The sequence below is a fragment of the Chelonoidis abingdonii genome, chromosome 21, assembly GCF_003597395.2.
Source record: "Chelonoidis abingdonii isolate Lonesome George chromosome 21, CheloAbing_2.0, whole genome shotgun sequence".
Classification (NCBI taxonomy): Eukaryota; Metazoa; Chordata; order Testudines; family Testudinidae; genus Chelonoidis; species Chelonoidis abingdonii.
The window spans coordinates 8,542,763-8,561,931 of record NC_133789.1 but is presented as its reverse complement, the minus strand read 5'-3'; the positions used below and the strand labels follow the sequence as shown (position 1 = coordinate 8,561,931).

At 42.9% G+C, this 19,169-nt stretch overlaps 1 protein-coding gene across 1 annotated transcript in view; it reads left to right on the top strand.

Moving 5' to 3' along the window:
- Positions 1-800: 800 nt before the first annotated feature.
- CDC27 (cell division cycle 27) overlaps positions 801-19,169 on the top strand; it is a 50,052-nt gene continuing 31,683 nt past the window's right edge. Inside the window, exons 1-4 of the mRNA XM_075059698.1 lie at positions 801-1,003; positions 10,234-10,309; positions 14,937-15,084; positions 18,074-18,199. The gene's annotated coding sequence lies outside the window, so the exon portion shown is untranslated. The remainder of the gene's footprint in view (positions 1,004-10,233; positions 10,310-14,936; positions 15,085-18,073; positions 18,200-19,169) is intronic.

Genomic DNA, 19,169 nt, shown 5'->3' with positions numbered 1-19,169 from the left:
GGAGGAAGAAGAGGAAAGGAGAGGAGAAGGGAGGAGGAAGAGGGGGAGGGGAAGAAGAGGAGGAGGAGAGTGAAGAACGTGAGGGGAAGGAGAGGAGGAAGAGGAAGGAGAGGAGGAGGAGAGGGAGAGGAGAAGAAGGAAGAAGAGGAGGAAGAGGGGGAGGGGAAGGGGAGAGTGAATGGGAAAGAGAGGAAGGAGAAGGAAGGGGGAAGGAGAGGAGAAGGAAGGAGAAACAGAGGAGGAGAGTGAAAGGGAAAGAGAGGAAGGAAAGGGGGAGGAGAAGGGAGGAGGAAGAGGGGGAGAAGGAGGAAGAGGAGGAGGAGGAGAGTGAAGAGTGGGAGGGGAAGGAGAGGAGGAGAGGGAAGGAGAGGAGAAAGAGGGGGAGGGGAAGGAGAGGAGGAGGAAGAAGAAGAGGGGAAGGAGAGGAGAAAGAGGGGGAGGGGAGGAGGAAGAAGAGAAGGGGAGAGTGAAAGGGAAAGAGAGGAAGGAAAGGGGAAGCAGAGGAAGAGGAAGGGAAGCAGAGGAGGAGAGATCGGGCCGGGAGAGGCAAACCGGCAGGGATGGGCAGAGAAGCCCCAGCCACCCGAGGCCCTGGCTGTCTTCACAGCTCTGCCTGTGCCGCAGGGAGCGCTCGGGTCTCGCTCGGCTATCTCCGTCAGCTCGGGCCCCAAGGCGGCTACTCGGGTGTTTCCTATCCGTTGGGCTCTCTGAATCTCCGCTCAGGCGGCTCCGCCCTCGGGTATTATCCGCTCCCTTCGACTTATTTCCCGCCTCCCTCGGTGTCCTCCGTCCCGCTCGGCGGGAACTCGGCGCCTGGCGGCGCCCTTCCCTCTTCCTTCTCCTCCTGTCCTGCCCCGGTAAACGTCGTGTGAGTTTAATGAGCAGGGCCGGCCGAGCCGCCCGCCGCGGGACCCGGCGACACGGAGTAAGGCGAGCCTGGGCCGCCCGCTGCGGGCGCTGGGTGGACAGGATGACGGTGTGACGCGGAACCCGTCCCCGCCAGGTAACCTGCCGCAGCCAGCCTGATCCAGCCGCAGCAGCCTCGGACCGGCCTAGCGGGCTCCGGTCTTCTCCGCGGGCACGGCCCGGGGCAGGGGGCTGACCCCCCCGCGCCAGGCCGGGCCACCTCCGCAGCGGCTGCCGGCCCGGCTCGTGTTTCCCCCGGGCGGTGCCCCCAGCCCGCTCGGAGGGACCCGCAGCGCCCGCCGGAGGTGGGACCCCCGGGGCCCCTCCTGGAAGGCAGGAGCCCGGTGGGGCCCTCGCCCCCTGCGGCGGGGGCCACCTGCCCCGACCCCTGCCCTAGAGTGGGACCCTATCGCCTCCCCCCCGCGATTCGAGACCATCCCGTCCCCTGAGATGGGCCCCTACTGATCCAGGTAGACCCCTCCCCTCGGTGTCCACACCCTGCCCAGAGAGCCCCCCCGACACTCCCCACTTCCAGGGCAGGCTCCCCTCAGATCTCGAGAGACACCCCCTTCTCTATCTGCTTCCCTTCCAGGGGGACCCACCGCTGCCAGTGACTGGTCCCCATCCCAGGGGACTCTCCTTCTCCCATCGCAGCCCTGTTATTGTTACTGTTTGTATTGCCCGTGTGAGCCCTAAGCGGGAATCGGGACCCTCCCGCTGTGCTAGGTGCTGTACATACGCAGGACAAAAAGATAATCCCTGCCCCAACAGATTTACAATCTAAGCGTAAGATGATAGACAACAGATGGATACAGACAGATGGGCAGGGGGTGCACAAGGAAACAGGGAGTTGGTATTGGCCAGCATAATAGTGACTAGTCCACTTCCAAGAGGGACCTCTCCCTTCTCCACTGTTCTGCCCTGACCCCTTATGAAACCCCTTGATTCCTCCTTTCCTGTTTCAGCCATCCTCCACATCTGATGTTTTACTATTTAAATGTTCTCCATTCTGTGAATTACACACAGATGAAGAACATTTCTTGTCCCAAGGAACTTGCAGTCTAAAAGAGATGGGATGCCTCAGAGACCCAGAGGAGGGAATAATTTAGATTTAAAAAAAACAAAAAAATTTAACTCAGTTTTTCCAGTATATTTTCTCTTCTTATCTTAGTCTATCTTTCCAGATGTGATGCCCTCTCAGAAGTTATCCATCCTTCACTCTTTACCATATCTAACTTGCCTTAGCCATCCTTTTAATGTTCCCTCCCACTTCAATCTTTCCCATGTTATCTTCTCCCCTTTCCCTTCCACCAGACCTCTAAATAAATCAGGATATAGGGTTTAAAAGGTCTTGAATAGCTGCTTGTAGAACATGTTTTTTTCCCGGTAATTTATAAACCTCTTCCAGCTCCCACACTGGGAAGATGCTTAACATACTGTACAGTTATTGATAATAACAATATTGAGCACAGCGAAAGTATCAGTAATTAATTTTATTTCCTTTTCTCACAAAAAGGAAAAAAGATATAGCTGTTTGTGGGAGACAACACCTACTCCATTGACTTGGTCTAAACAAGGTGGTAGCAATGGTGGTGCTATTCTTGTAGAAAAGGAGTTTGTGTTCTTTACACCAAATTCTTTAGGTCTGCTCTGAACAGCTCTAGACAATGTGCTAAAAACACTTCTAGCCACCTGGACCTCTTTTTCCAGTAATACTCTCCCCATTGCTGCCATCTCTGGAGCTCGACAGGTGGTAGCAACAGTTGGGAATTCTAGCAAAAACTGACTAGTGTAGGCTTCTGTGTGGAAAGGAAGCAAACACCCACTGACATAGTGGATGACAGCAAACAAGATCTAACGTTTTTACAAGTGCGTGTAATCAGCATCTTTTCTGCTGTCCTAATTATGGCTAACCAGGTGGAAAACATTTGCTATCCTGAAATTTCCATGGCAGAGATGTGGAGTATTTTATCTGAGGTATATTATTTGGTTTGTAAAATGGACAGAGACTTTTAATGCCATCTTCTCTAACTTGGGAGAGCTGTTGATGCCAGTCTGCTTTTGTTATCAGACAAACCTGCTTGGATTCTGTGTACTTCATCAAGTACCAGATTTCTTCTTTTTTGCTATCCAAAGAGGCTGATACGGTAGTGCAACATCAATCCACAGTCATTATGTCTACACTTGTACATGTCGGACTCATGATTTGCCACTATCTCAGCCCTACTGGTGGCAGCAATGACAGAGACTGTATTATAGGCTCAGTTTAAGTGTTGGATGACAAGGTTGGAAAAACATGAATTCTGATTAGTTACAGCCTCCACCGTTGCTACCACCGGCTGAGTTGCACTGGTGTGAATTGCAGATCCTAATTGTGCTATTTTCAGTGCAGCCTTTGTTTAGGTTCCTAGTTACTCTGTCCTCCATTGGTGATCTCACAGAAGTCTACTTTGGTCATCTGTAGTCACAGTTCTTAAAAGTAAACAGCAATGGTGGAGTGATTCTGACAGTTGTAATAAATGCAGTAAAACCACAGAATTATGGTGCATTCTGACACTAATGTAATAAGCCTATGACATTCAGACTCTTTTTTGCAGTTCAGATTTAAATGACGCTGTTGGATTATGTGTTCGTTGCTTGGCTGGACTCCTGGTACTTTTTCTTTCCCCAGTTATCCCATTCTTCTTGCATGTGTTCTGTAAGAGTAGGCATCATTTCTGACTCATCAACAATACAAGCGACTAGTGTATGTGTAAAAACAGATTTTTTTTCATGTACCTTTGTACAGCACATGTTGATGGTCATTCAAGAGATCTTTCACTCCCCCTAATCTATCCCTTCCTTACCTTGAAAAAGCAAATGATTATATTTTTTTTTTTATTTGAAAAACTGGTACTTTTACAATCCTCACAGCGCTTTGTAGTGGTTTCATTTTTATATGTAGCATTTTAAAAACAAATGCCTGCCTTGAAGAGCTTCCAGTTTGAGGGCCTGATCTTGACATTCTACTTGCAATGAGTAAAGGTGGCAGAATCTTGTCCTAAATAGACAAGTTACCATTTCATACCCCCAAATGATGTCAGTTAAAACTTCCAAATTTCAATTCTAAATTAAGCTATGTATTCCATGTGGTGTTGTATAACACAGGTGCATTTTAATTTTCGTCTCTAAAAACCTTTAGTTTCAGCAATGCAGCCCTTAAGTTTGCTTGGATGCTTCAGTTCCTTGTGTTTTCATCAGATTGAATAGCTGGTATTGACTGCCATGACCAGATTTAATGATGGATACTTTCCAAGGCCATGTTCATATTGTACTCCTGGGGGAATTCTGTGTCACTGCACTTGCGCAGAATTCATGGCCTCTGCAGATTTCTTTGCTTACTCGCAGAAAAATGACTTCAGACAGGGAAGGAAAGGGAAGCTGCAAGAGCAGTCATGCGCCCGCTACCTGACTGTGCAGACTGGTTGGTTTGGGCACCCAGAACAACCGGTAGAGACATAAATCATCAGGGTATTTCTGAAGAAATAGGCATGGGGCAGACTCTGTTCATTCAGGCAGAGGAGAATGTAGCAGCCTGCCTGCTTAGTGAATTGTTCCCATTGTTCATAGTGAATTCCCCCATGAGTATAAAACAGGTGTAAAAATTGTAAGGCTCCTTTCCATTCTCAGAGTGGTTTAAAGGACAGTATGGACTTATAAATGCTTGTGGTACCTTAGTGATTAGAACTGGTCTAAATTTTTGGACTGAAAAAATTTCCTATCAAAATGTGTTCCATGAACTGTTTTCTACTAACTTTATTGGAGATGGTCAATAGCCAGTATAAATTGTGGTTTGAGTCCGCAGCCCTCATTTGCCCTTCAGTTGCCTATGATGTAACATTGAGCATATGGCTGCATATATTTGTTGACTAATACTTAAAGTCAATACTAGCTACATTACTATTAGACGGGGGGGTTGGTGATTTCCTCCAATGTTCCCCACTCCCATTCTCCGTCCATTGAATTGTAGTTTAAATAAATTACCAAAATAATTGAAACTAGCTGGATTATATTGCTTTATTTTGACAAAAAATGCAGAATTCTGCAGAATTTTAAAATACTGTGCACAGAATTTTTAAATATTTGGGTGCAGAATTCCCCTAGGAGCAATATTGTGACTGATAACATGATAGGAACAACCATGTACAGTTATCGTTAGCAAAGGTTCCCTGGCCAGTAAGGCTGCTTCCCTACCTCCAAGAACCATGCTATGAAACCATGGTTTTCATTTAATTTTAGACTGATTTTCAGACTGGGGGTAGTCTATAATGGCCTTTCTTAAAAGGAAAAAAAATCCTTGTCTACACTGGTCATGGAATCAGCAATGTGGACAGGTTCTTCTTGTTGAAATGAGTACAGTGCTTTTGACATAGCCTTTAAGGTGGGTGGGGAACCTACGTCTTGCAGGCTGGATCTGGCCTGCTGCTTCATTTCATCTGATCCGCAGCAAGTCTCCACACCATCAGCTGGAAGCCCCAATCCTCAGCATCCCTCTGCAGAGTTGCAGCCAAAAGCGCTGGCTTGCTTCGCTGTGGGGGGAACCTAGGGTTGCCAGGCCATTAAAAGTCCAGTTGGTTCCCGGAAGCAATGATCAGAGAATCTCCGCACGCTGCCCCCAGCGCTGGCTCCACAGCTTCCAATGGCCAGGAACCACAGCCAATGGGAGCTGTGGGGGCGGTGCCTGCAGATGCAGGTAGCGCACATCATGCAGAGCCCCCTGGCCCCTTTGCCTAGATATTTGGTTTAGCTGTTGTGCAACATCCAGATGCTGAATAAGCTTTTCTGGGTGGAAAGGTAGGCTTGGCATGAGAAGGCTTCATATACTTTCCCCTGGATGAAAAAGCATTTGTCTTTTCCTTAAAGAAACTTTCTCACTGCACAGCAGCTGATATGATAGTTTTGGAGTTATTCTCTGAGATTTGTAACAGTTGTGAGTAAGAAGAGAGAAGAATGTGAACAAGCTCTTGGGCTCTGTCTACCCCAGCAGTTCTCAAACTGGGTCGGAACCCCAAAGTGTGTCACAACCTTGTTTTAATGGTGTCACCAGGTTGGCATTAGACTTGCTAGGGCCTGGGGCTGAAGCTGGAGCCCTACCGGCCAGGCCAGAGCCTGAGGGATTCAGGTGTGGGTGGTGGGGCTCAGATTTACAGTGACCTTCCCCAGACTGGGGCTGAAGCGCTTGGCCTTCGGCTTTGGACCCCTGCCTGAGACATTGTGGCTTGGGCTTTGGCCTTGGTCCTCCTACCTAGGGCAGCAGGGCTTGGGTGGGCTCAGGCTTCAGTCCCACTTCTTAGGGTGTGGCTACACTTACAGCCGTACAGTGCTGCCGCGGGAGCGCTCCTGCGGCAGCGCTTTGAAGTGCGAGTGTGGTCGTAGCAGCAGCACTGGGAGAGAGCTCTCCCAGCGCTGCAGGTACTCCACCTCCCCGTGGGGATTAGCCTACAGCGCTGGGAGCCATGCTCATGCTGGCGCTTTGCAGCGCTGTAACTTGCTGCACTCAAGGGTGTGGTTTTTTTCACACCTCTGAGCAAGACAGTTGCAGCACTGTAAAGCGCCAGTGTAGCCAACGCCTTAGAGTCATGCAGTAATTTTTGTTGTCAGAAAGGGGTCACGGTGCAATGAAGTTTGAGAACCCCTGGTCTACTCTATGGGAAAGTGTTACAATAAACTATTGGATGGAACACTTTGAACCTGCAACCCTTGTATCATGCCCTGTGTCCGTGCAGATCCGCTGTCTGAATCATTTAAATGTTGGTTGCAACCACAGTGGTGAGATCTCTACCTCCTGGTCTGGATGAACAGGTGCCACCTAAAAAGGCCTGTCCCCATTGTAGATGAGAAACCACAAACAGTTCAGCTGCACTAGGTCAGCCAGTTCTAAAGCAAATGGAGTAGCTCTTATTGAGTAAATACTTCAAAGCACCTGCTTCCAGCAACGGTTCTGTGCCCTGTGAATTGGTGCTTTGTATCTCTTAAAATGCACTAATACAACCACAATTGTCAGATGTGCTGCAGGGGGAAGCACCAAAATGGTTCTGTGAGGCACTGCTGCAGTTGGGGCATTCTTAATTGTTGCATTAGTCTTGGTTACAACTGCCTTAATATGTTCAATGACCATGTTACAGTTTCCTTGCTTCGTTTCTGCAAGGTGAACTAGCATCACAATTATTGCTCACTCTTGGCAGTCTGAGGCCAAAGACCAGTTAAATTTGTTTTGTAAAACCTACTGTGTTGTAGCATGGTGGTTCTTTTCCTCTCTTACACTAATCTGTAGAGCAACATGTGAGTCACCAATCTGACTGTCATCTATTAATGGATTCAGGCCATAAAACTTGCTGCTGTTTGATTACAGAATGACTGTCATTGTAGAGTATGAGCTCTACTAACACACTCTACAGGCCTGCTGTTCCAATCCTGGGCCTCTAACCAGCAGTGGCGGTTGGCTGAACTGGTTTGTGATATCAATTTTATAATGCAGATGTGACATAACTGTAACACAACCAAAAGTCACTCACTTATGGCCTATGCCAGACTCAGGCAAGGTTATAACTCTCAAACAAGAGCAGGTTACCAGAAGTATACTGACTTAAAACTCTTCTATAATCAGTTATTTAGCATCAAAGGTATGCATGCTATTTTACAAGCCCAAGGTCTAAATAGATATGACCTGTTGTCATTCAGATATAGGTATTTGATTGAATAAAGGAGAAGGCACAACAGATAACAGGAGGAAAATGGAACTCTGGTGCTGCTCTAATTTATGCAAGGGGCCACATCTGCCCCGTGCACAATCTGAAAAGTGCGGAGGTGACTTGAAGGTCTCTGAATTGGGCCTTCTGTGCTGTGCCTCCTGAAAGGTGCAAAACAAAATTTGAACTGGTTCAGGATAAAATTGAAGATGATCGCTTCAGGAAAGCTTTGTGACTAAACTTCTCTTGGATACACAACAATACTATTGTGAACTGGGCTTTTAAACTGAAAAATACTGTACTTGCAGTATATCTATCAAACCAAGAGACTCAGTCAAAAATGGCTTTCAACAATTTTTAAATACCTGTGAGTTTTAACTGTATTGGAGTCATCTACAGGTGAAAGGTTAGTGATCTTGTATAGAAATTTCCTGTATAATAATCTACAGTGTTATTCAAAACTCTGTGTAGGCTGTATATAAATTCCCTATGGTTAATAACATGACACCATAGTGGTGCCTATTAGAGTTGTAGAGTTTAAAGGCAGATGGGACCACCTGATCATTTAGTCTGGCCATTTATATAGCACAGGTCACCAACACCACCCAATACCTGCACACTAAACCCAGCAACAGAAATTAGACCAAACTATTACAATCCAGAGGCGACTCCATTTATGTGCCACAGGCAAAGAAGGTGCACAAGTGCCTGAGGCCCCTGCAATGGCAGGGAAATGATTATGTGATAAATGTCACTTGCCAGGATTATCTAGACCTGCTCCCATACACTACAGAGGAAGGCCAAAAAAAAACAAAAACCCCAGGTCAGATTGGCAGTGACCTTGGGGAGGAAATTACTTCCTGACCCCACACATGATAATCAGTTAGACCCTTAGCTTATGAGCAAGAACCAGCCAGCGAAGCACCTGAGACCAAAAATGTTTTGTGCCACCTTCGCCCTGGCCCTCCCCATCCAGTGGTAGCAATGTCAGCCCTGACTGACGTAGCTATGCCAACAAAGCTCTGAACTGTAGTCCTGGCCTACCTGTTGAGAGGACAGCTAGAGGAGCTTTCCATCTCTGGCACAGTAAATACATCATTTAAGTAGTGGCAGCAACCTGAGTAACACTATTAATGTCACATCTAAACTGCCCTTTGCATGCACATATGATGCTCCGAAATTAGAAGAGAAATCAGTTTTAACTTGGGTAAAACAAAAAATGTTTAGAACTTATTTCCAGGCTGTTCTGGCTTAGTCTCTCTCAACCAGGTTAGTGGAGACATGAAGCACAGACAAAACTGACACTGAGAGTGGCTCAAAACACAAATCTTCAAGAAAATGGCACAGATTTTCCTCCACTAAGTGTTCTAAAATTCCACTAATGTTTATCACCAGGTTAAATAAAAGTGAACTGATATTTCATTTTTAAATAGGAAAATTACTAATCACTTGAGGTATTCTGATCTTTGATATTACTAACTTAAAAAAAAAAAACAACAAAAACCCAAAGAACTAATGGTAATGATAAGGTCTAGGGATGATAACTGTGTGACTGTTCAGCAATAGAAGAACAAACTACTCAGTCTGTGTTCAAATGTATAAGTGCAATCTTTGTGATATGTGCAATTCCCTAGACATCGCACTGCAGTTTGTGCATTCCTATATAGAATCTCAGAGCTCCAATCAATGGAAGTAAGACATTGTTTTTCACACACCACCTAACAATGGATCATGTTCATCTTGGCTCACTGTGGAATGTGTGCAGCTGTACCCTCACAGAAAATGCCACTCTGCTATAATGTGCGGTTGATAGTTAGCAATCATACAGTGTTTGATGTTGCCATTGGCATGATCTCTAAGCTGTCTCAGTGTAGTTTGTGGTAATCAGCTGTTCGTAAAATCCCACAGAATTGCACTGGTTTGTTTATAACTTGATTAATATGTAGTAGGTACAGATTAACTTTCTTTGCTCAATATTTATTAATTTAATATAAGAGCTGCAAACAGAAAAACAAATTTAGATTGCTCAGTGTCACTGTAGGCTCCTGAGTATGTTCTTATCCTTTGCTTTAGATATATAATTTTTGGTAGTAACTTCTTACAGCAATACTCAGTCATATATAGATCACAGTCCCACTTCCACTCACCCATGGAAAAGACTCCACTTGACTTTAGTGAGAGCTGGATCTGGTTCATAAACAGATGTACATTAGAGCAACAGACACTGGGGGTAAGGGGTGTGGGAGGACATGACAGTTGTGTCCCTAATCTTAGAGAAATCTTGTGCCAAGTTAGAACATTAGGCCTCTTTACATGGCTTTAAAAGATAGTGAAGTCTGTACTATGGACCCATCCCTTATATGCATCTTTCTCTCAGGCAGTCATTTTAAAATTATTCTTAAGGTTTTTAATATTGTGTAGCCTTTCAATAGTGAGCATTTACTAGGCAATTTAATTTTGCTGGGCCTTTGGCAATGGATGCTGGTCCTTGGTATTTCCTGCAATTAATATGGATTTTTAAAAAAAGGTTTTCCCTGTGAATTTTGAATCATATGTATCCATTTACACACATCAGAAAATATATTTTTCTCTTCTACAGGCTGCTATATGGCAAGCACTTAATCATTATGCTTATCGAGATGCAGTGTTTCTGGCAGAAAGACTATATGCAGAAGGTACGTGCCTCGCTAATATTGACTTAATGGTTTAAGTTTGCTTAGGATGTTTAGGACTTCTGTTCTTTTTCACTTGGATAATAAAGGTTTATTTCTTTCTATTCTAAAAACTTCCCTGCAATTGAAGAGACGCAGCCAAGATAAAAATCAGATGTTACTTGTAACAATATCAGGTATTACCTAAACTTACTATAAGAGTAGAGAGAAAAACAATTTTTTTTTATCATTTCAATTTGGTATATACCCTGGACTACTCTGGGTTTCACTGTTCTCCCCTGTAGTATATTATTTTACCGTGTTTGTGTGGGTCTTTCATATAGCGATGGGAGCAACTTTTTTTAAAATGTGACTTCAAAAAATCTCTGTTTGGCGGGGTAGATATGGTACATGAAACTACTTTTAATTTAACTAAATATATTTCAGGTTGATGGTGCCCCTTCAGAATGGCTTCTTTGACAAATACTTCTATAGTGACACCAACTTGAACCCTTACTTTTCTTTAATGAAAAAAAAAAAAAGTGACATACCTTCAGGACCTTTGTTTGCCAAGCTTGCTTCTGGCTAAACTGTTTGTATTTACATACCTTTTTTTTTTATTCTTGGATCACTATGCTATTTTTGTCTAGCCCAGATTCAGTTTCCAATTGCAGCTCCTCACCTCTTGCTGGACATAGAGGCTTTCATAATCAATGTTGCTACACAAAGTGCTCAGCAAAAAACAATGAGTGTTCTGGCTTATGCCCTTTCTCTGAGCTCAAACATAACGCTTTTGCTATGTATTTAAACTTCTCTGGATCAAGGAGCTGCTGTCCAAAAAAATTTTTTGAGTCTTGGTCTGCAGCATGGCAGCACAATACCTTGCTACAAACACATGTGCTGGCCTGTATCTTGTTACATAACAAACTATTAAATATTTGAATTTGGCTAACCAGTGTGCGTGATTATTTTATGAGTTAATAATTTTTAAATTGTTTTGATTTATACACACAACTTTTAAAAAATTGCTGAAAGGATTTCAAGTATAATTAGTTTGCCAAGATAACAAGCCGGTTTGCACTAAAACTTTTTGAGTTCTGTAAAAAATGGGACTTGTTTGGGCTTCATTTCTTTCTGGCTTCTACTTAAGTGTTCCTTTCCTTTGCTGAGAACTGGTGCATTTAAAGTAATCATATATGCAAGTTTACATATATAGTTGAAAAGTCAAGTGAGTTAGGAGCCCAAGTCCTGTTAGGTGCTTTTGAAAACTTTATCTACAGACTATATCTTGTCTCTCTCCTCTGTCCACCCATTATTCATCTCCTCGTATACTGTAGTTTATTCAATATATGGCTACATATATTACACACAAATACAATGTTAAAAGAACATTTAAGGTTGCAAAGTCAAGAACTCAAAAGGCAGGAAATCCCAGAGTTAAGGTTGCCTGTATAACTTAATTTAACCCCCTTGTGTGTGTATATTATGAAACAGTCTTTAGTTACATGAATTCACCCTTTTTTCCACATTACCCCTGCCTCATTCAGTGCATAAGATGTAGCTGTCCTGGAATGACTCGGCATTGTGTTGTGAAGGAGGCTGTTGTTTGTCGGACCACTGCTTCATTTGCTGCAGAATTTGGAAGGTCTGTAGTGTGAGGTAGGGGATTGCAGGAAGAGAAAGAATGGCCTCATAGTTAAGGTAGTTGAACTCTGCCCTAGAGAACTAGATTCTATCCCTGCTTCTTCCACAGAGTTCCTGTGAGATGCTGGGCAAGTCATTAAATCAAACTTTTTATAGGTGATCATTAATTTTGTATTCCTTATTTTCTGATATTCTGGGGTCTGATTTGCAGGAGTGCTGAGCACTCCCAGCTGCAGCTGAAGGCAGTAGGAGTTGTGCTTTGAATATATAAAGTGCTGTATAATGCAAAGTACTCTGGAAAAATTGGGTCCTAGACCGCTCACATTGGATACATAAAATTAATGGAAATATGGGACCTTAATTTCTCAGGGCCTCAGTTTCCCCACATAAATTTATAGTACTCTGCAGTGGTGGGAGAGGGAGGATAAGAGTACCTGAGACTCAAGAGGACTTGTGGTATCACTTCACAAGTGTGTCTGACTTGGGCTATAATTCTTTAACCTCTGCTTTTAAATTTAAATTGATTCTATTCAGAACAAACATCCATGGGGGTATGAAACTGAGACTTGTAAAATGGAGTATGAGAAGCTTTGTTATAGGCAATAACCTGATCAGTAACTGTTTAAACCTGTGAAATTGAGCAGTGAAACTTCCTAAGGGTTTGAAATGGTGACTGTATTGAATTGCCTGGAAAGCAGGAATGGGAATGATGTTCTTGGTTTGTAATCTGAAAGACCTGTGCCTAAAATTCTACTTCCTGAAACTTGGGCGGAAAAAAATATTAGCACCTAAAATACGTAGGGCAGGGTGTATACCACACTTGTCGGTTCTAGTTTTGTAAACTACTTGCTCAGCTTAAATGTGAAATTTAATTTTTGCTACCTCCCCTCATGGTCCTGCAGGGCCGCCCGGGGGGGGCAAGTGGGGCAATTTGGCCCAGGCCCCGCAGGGGCCCCCACGAGTGTTTTTTAAGGCCCCTGGAGCGGGGTCCTTCACTTGCTCTGGGGGCCCCGGAAAACTCTCGCGAGGCCCAGGCCCCCAGAGCTTCTTTCACTCTGGGTCTTCAGTGGCGGGTCCCGGAGCGGAAGGACCTCCTACCACCAAAGTGCCCCAAAGACCCACGGCAGGGGGTCCACCCTGGGACCCGCTGCTGAAGTGCCAGGTCTTCTGGGGGAATTCCGTGGCAGGGGCCCCCTGCTGCCGAAGACCCTATGCCCCCTGAATCCTCTGGGTGGCCCTGTGGTCCTGAAAAATGTTCTTTCTGCTCCTCCTATTCTGATGTGCTGAGCAGACATGATGGGTGTAAGAGATGATTCTAACCAGAAGAAAGATATTTAGAAACTGAGTAAAAAGAACGAGGAGTAATTGTGGTACGTTAGAGACTGACCAGTTTATTTGAGCATAAGCTTTTGTGAGCTAAAAGACACTTCATCAGATGCATGCAGTAGAAAATACAGTAGGAAGATAGATATACACAGAGAACATAAAAAAATTGGAGTTGCCATACCAACTCTGAGACTAATCGATTAAGGTGGGCTATTATCAGCAGGAGGAAAAAAGCTTTTGTAGTGATAGTCAGAAACTGAGTGTAGCTCACTGCAGAACATAATGCAACAGAGACACACTCATGTGGATTTCTGTTCCTTCAGTGTAATGCAGTCAAACCTGGTGTGACTCTCTGATCCTGTCCAGATAGCACTCGGCTACACAATCAATCTCCTTATTTAACTTGGTCCATTTGTCTAAGGACAACTCAGATTTCCTGCTCCACTCCCATTCATGCTTCTTTCTCCTCCATGACTTCCTATAAGGCCTTCTCCTTCCTCGCTTCCTACCATTTCATACCTATTTTCTCTTAAACAAAATAATGAATAAATCTTTGTTTTAATCTGTTGCCTAAATTTTCTTTAATATTAAGAACGAAGTTGCATATGCAGATCAAATAAATGGCAGTCTGGCTGTTGCTGCTTTCAATACTTTATGATAACTTTTTTGGATCTTCATAAGATGCATCGTTTCCAGATTATTTTGAGCAGTCTGTCCTTAGTTCAAGTGGTTTACAATGAGGCAGCAGCATCAGCCAACTTGGGGGAGGGAAAGATCCTTCTTGCTAAAGATTTTCTTTTAAAGTCAACATTTTTTGAGTTGATAGCAAGTGAAGTCTTGACATCCTTGAAGTTCTCTCTATTCTAAATGATCCTTCTGAAAATGGTCAGTCCTAGTCCCCGTCCGTATTACAAATACATGTGTCTTTGGATCCTCTCTTTGTAGTCCCAATTTTTGCAAAGTGTAAATACTTTGTGACAGAAATGAAAATATAATTTAATTAAGACTCTTTCCACACAACCACCGAAACTATACTAAAATGAGTTTAAAAGTGGCTGTTGTGAGCTCAGTCTGACTTACTGAAGGGTGGATGTGTAATCCTTACCCAAAGAGTAGTACCACCAAGTCAAATTTTTCAAAAGCACCTAAGTCCCATTGAAATCCACCCAGCTACCTAATCTTTTCTCCACCTCATAATAGGAAAAATTGTGCACCTTGTTTCAAGATGTATCTAGATATGGATGGCAAAATATTATTAGTAAGTACTTTTGTGATGAAGTTACCTTCCTGATTCTTGACTTGCTATGTTCAAGAAGCTGTCGCAATAATTCTGTTTCATTAGAAATGACTGTTTCACTTTATTTCTTCAAGTACATTTGTTAAGAAAGATAGTGAATCATTTGTTAGATGTGGGGCCAAAATGGTTGGTGTTCATTCACTGCAGTAGATGGGGCAGCCATGATTGCTACAAGATCTTGAGTGGCTGAAATCTCTTATGCTGTGGCTAGTAAAGGAAATACACTTGTTTACTTTAATCTGTCCTGTTTTTTCCCCTCACAGCAGGAAGCACATTATTTGTGCATCCTGTTGCCAGCAGTCCTATGGAGCTCGACCACTTGTACAAAAATATTAAATGATCAAAGAATAACAGCTTTTTTGTTTTGTTGGTTTGTTTGTTTAGTACACTCAGAGGAAGCCCTGTTTTTGCTGGCAACATGTTACTACCGCTCAGGAAAGGCATATAAAGCATACAGGCTCCTAAAGGGACATAGCTGTACCACCCCACAATGTAAATATCTGCTGGCAAAGTGTTGTGTCGACCTCAGCAAGTAAGTCATCAATTTATATTGTATTGCAGTATTTTGGTAGGTTTTTTAGGAAACTGTGTTGCATAAACTAGTAATTAACTGGTCTTTCATCTCTCAGGATTATCACAAGTGGAATTAATTTTCCTTTCAAATTTGGACCTAAAGAACAATAGCCCATATTGCAGAAACTGCTAAAAGGTATTGAGTGCTTTACAAAGGAGTTGTGAAACTTGTATAGAAAGTCACTTCTAAAACCAGTTTGGGACTGTGCTCTTCAGTGCGTCCACCTTAGTTTGTTGTAGCTTGTTTCTTAAACTGCTGCTAAAGTGAATCTAGAACTTAAAAAAAAAACAACCCCAACCGTAAAACCCTTAAAACAGTAAATCTGTTACCGTTCACCAAGTTGATGCAGATGGAAGATAGAAACTTTAGTTCACTCAAGCCTTATGCACCCCTTAAGTCTTCAAAATAGACATTAAGTGGGACATAAGTGGTGTATAGGCCTTGAGCTGGCTCTCTGCACAGATGAGTGTAGCCCATTTAGAGTTAATTTTTATAATAAGATGAGAGTAGAGTCTGGTAAGGCTACAGACTTTGTTGGGGAAAAAGTAAATGCCTTCCGTGTCCCCTTTCCCATTCACATCTAGGCAGACCTCTCAAACTACTGAGGCCATATGTGGGACACAACCTATGACAAAGACCCAACGTGGGGGTGGCAGAGAAGAAATAACATTCATGCAGGAATCTCACAGCATTTTAAGTTCCCTTCATTTTAGAGTAAGCAACTGTATAACCTCAGACTCACGACTTTGCATTTCTGATTTAATTTTCAACGATAAAAATAAGGGGATACCAAATTTATGTGGAACATGGGGAACTTTATGACTGAAGTGAGGGGCTGTCAAAGTATGCTTCTAGTTGTTGATTCAGATCTGGTCTAGATCAATGATATTCTATGTTTATCTGTTTGCTGTTCCAGTGAAATGAGTTTTATTGTTGCACTCAAGATCTTTCCTAGCCATATCACAAAATCAGCATTGCAACTGGCATCCTGGATGGTAGTTTCAGCAGAGTGGCTAAAAAACAAGTAGATTCTCACTTATTGTCTGTTCTCCTAGTTATCTTCTGCCGGCTCTTGAGCAGTGTCTCTTATACTGAAAGTTTCTTTTCACATTTGAATTGGATTCCTCTTAAGACTGAAGTCAGCTGTGAAGGGGAAAGAGAATCCCTACAATAATTAGAAGAAAGCTGCCAGGTGCTGCTAACGGGTAGCATAGCAATCTGGGTTCAGCAACAGGAAGGGGTGTTTTTCAAAAGCAGCTTGTTAGAGGCTGTGACAGAAAACTAGAGCATATTACAAGGGTAGAATATTAACATAGATTTCCGAGGGAGCTGTCCTCTGGAAGGTATGACTCTGTAAGAAACTGGACTTATGCTTAAACTTCATGTTTTTAACTTCGGGGTTTTTCATGTCCTATCATGTAATGTGATTTAAAATATTGACCAAGCGATATGGCTTTTTAAAATTAGATCTTCATCCATTCACAAAAGAAAGCCAGACTTAACAGATGCAGCTTGTACTAGATCCTGCAGACCATAGGAAAAAGTGACTTCCAAGACTGAGAGCCCTTCATAAAAATGTTCTGCCTTCTGTGCCCTCCCCAAGCTTGACCCTGGGGACTGGATGGACAGCAAGAATATCTCAGCTGAACGCAGTTACGACAATGGGTCCTAGGAAACAAGGCAGTCTTGGATAGAACAAATCCTAATGTCTGTTTTTATGGACGCATAGAGAATTCTCTACTTCTGCTAAATGACAGGCTATAAAGCACATTCTTATCTTCTGTTGTAGTGCAATCAGTAGGCTGACTTGATACATTTGTTTCCTGGGTTGTACCATACTGTATATTTTTCAAGGGACGGAGCTCATCTCTTGGGATCCCACCCACATTGTGTAACCAAGGTGCATGAAAGATATTTCGTGGAGGGGTCTGGGGAAAACTCTTGCCCATCAGCAATGGGCAAGAAAATATGGGGGGAAAATCAATGATAATTGCTCTTTTGTTTTTATTTAAGACTTTGGCTTTGTTCAGTATAGTGCCACTGTAACATTTCTTGATATGATACCTGCTGTAGTAAAGTGGTACATCTGGTTGCCAAATATTCTGTTGAAATAGAAATCAGTTTAACGCCCTTCTTGGAAGGGACCAGTGTGAGCTGATTTTATCTGTTTCTCCCATGGCAGTCACAGCTGTATAAAGTTATATTCTGGTATAGCTTATTCTCGTAAAGGAAGTGGAATAAGCATCTTAATAACATAGCTGCCTTCACACTAGGGGGATTGTATTACTTAAACTGTACTGGTTTAGGTAAAACAGTACAATCGTTGGTGTGCAGACAAGCTCAAAGGGATACTGTCAAGTCTGACCAGCCCCCTCTCTCCCTGACATGCAAAAAACAAAAAAAAGTACTGTCCCTTCCTTCCAATAAAATATTAGCGTTGCGGTGATGTTAAAATCCCTGCTTGTGGACTGCACAAACCAATCCATGGTAGATTGTACTGTTACGTCTACATGCAGTACACTGTGCCAGGTATTTAATTCCACCTGCCTGTTCTGTCCTTGTAAGTAAGCAAGGCATCAAAATTCCAAGTCTGTTGGACAGCCCGATGTTAAATTACAAGAATGGAGCTACCAGAGACCAGACATGGTACACTGTAGCTAGGAGACCAAGCCAAATCCACTTGTTTTCCTTGACACCCTTTAAAGATATCTGACTTTCAGGGAGTAAGTATTTTGCACTTAAACTGTTGGTGTCTCTGTAAAGCAGAGGGTGCAATACTCTACATTTTTAGACTCCTCCCTGACAAGAAGAGTGCCCAATTTGGAACTTATTAGTATTGACAGCATATCTTGTGTTTGTTTATGGTATAGAAATATTGGACCACTACCGTTGTTGTTAGCCTTATAAACCCTTTAAGCCTCTCTTTTGTTTTTGTTTTTTTAATAAGGGTGGCAGAAGGGGAGCAGATCTTATCTGGTGGAGTGTTAAATAAGCAGAAAAGCCATGATGATGTTGTTACGGAGTTTGGTGATTCTGCATGCTTCACCCTCTCGTTACTGGGACATGTATACTGGTAAGGTTTCTTTTTTTATATGATGGTTATTGTATAATGGATTTTGATTTGGCTGAGGCAGTTCTTAGCCATGAAAATATTTCTGGCACAACCCCCCAGGTCACAACTGCTCTCAGGTTACGCATCCCCAACAATCCTGCAATCTGATCTACATGAGCAGATACCTGTGGAGCCCCTTTGTGACTGCAAATGTAAGTGTTCACTCAGAGTGCAGATTGCAGGATCAAGACCCAAATGATGATGCTAATCTATAGAGGAAGGCTGATACCTCCCTCATGTGGTTTGCCAATTGCATGAAAATACACATTAACGTTTCTTGGAATGTGTGTGGGTTTATTTTATCTTTGTTTTGGATTTTTTTGTGGATGGTGAATAAATTGGCAATACAGGAACCTGTTTTGAGATTGATTTATTTTTGGTACTCATTCTCCCCAAAATATGTGGCCTATTGGCTGGAGAAATATTAGCCTTCTTTGGAGGAAGTTTTCAGGTGGCCACCTGTTGATCAATATATCGCTACTGCCCACCCTCCACAAGTATTTCTGTATTGAATTGCTGTCTTCTCTGGAGGCTCTCTTCCAAAAATTTCATCCAATTAACTTTTAATGATTTTTTTTCAGGAGAACTACGCATATTAAATTTGATTATACAATAATGCTTCGCTCTCCTATAGTGTGCATCATCCATAGGCACAAAGGAGGATTTCAATAAATTTATTAAAATAAGAGAAATAGTAAAAAACAAAAAACCCCAACCTTTGTATTTAGCAAGTCTTTACACAGTAGAAAGCCATTGCAAATGTTAACCGGATACTTGTTTCACAGAGGACCATAAAACTACTGGATACCTCACAGGTGCATTGGGAGGGTTAGTATTTGTAAAGTGTTTTGAGAGCCTCTGATGAAAGGCATTAAAGAAGGGTAAAATATTCTAAACATAGTTTGACAGGTTGCCCTCCTTCAAGATGCCA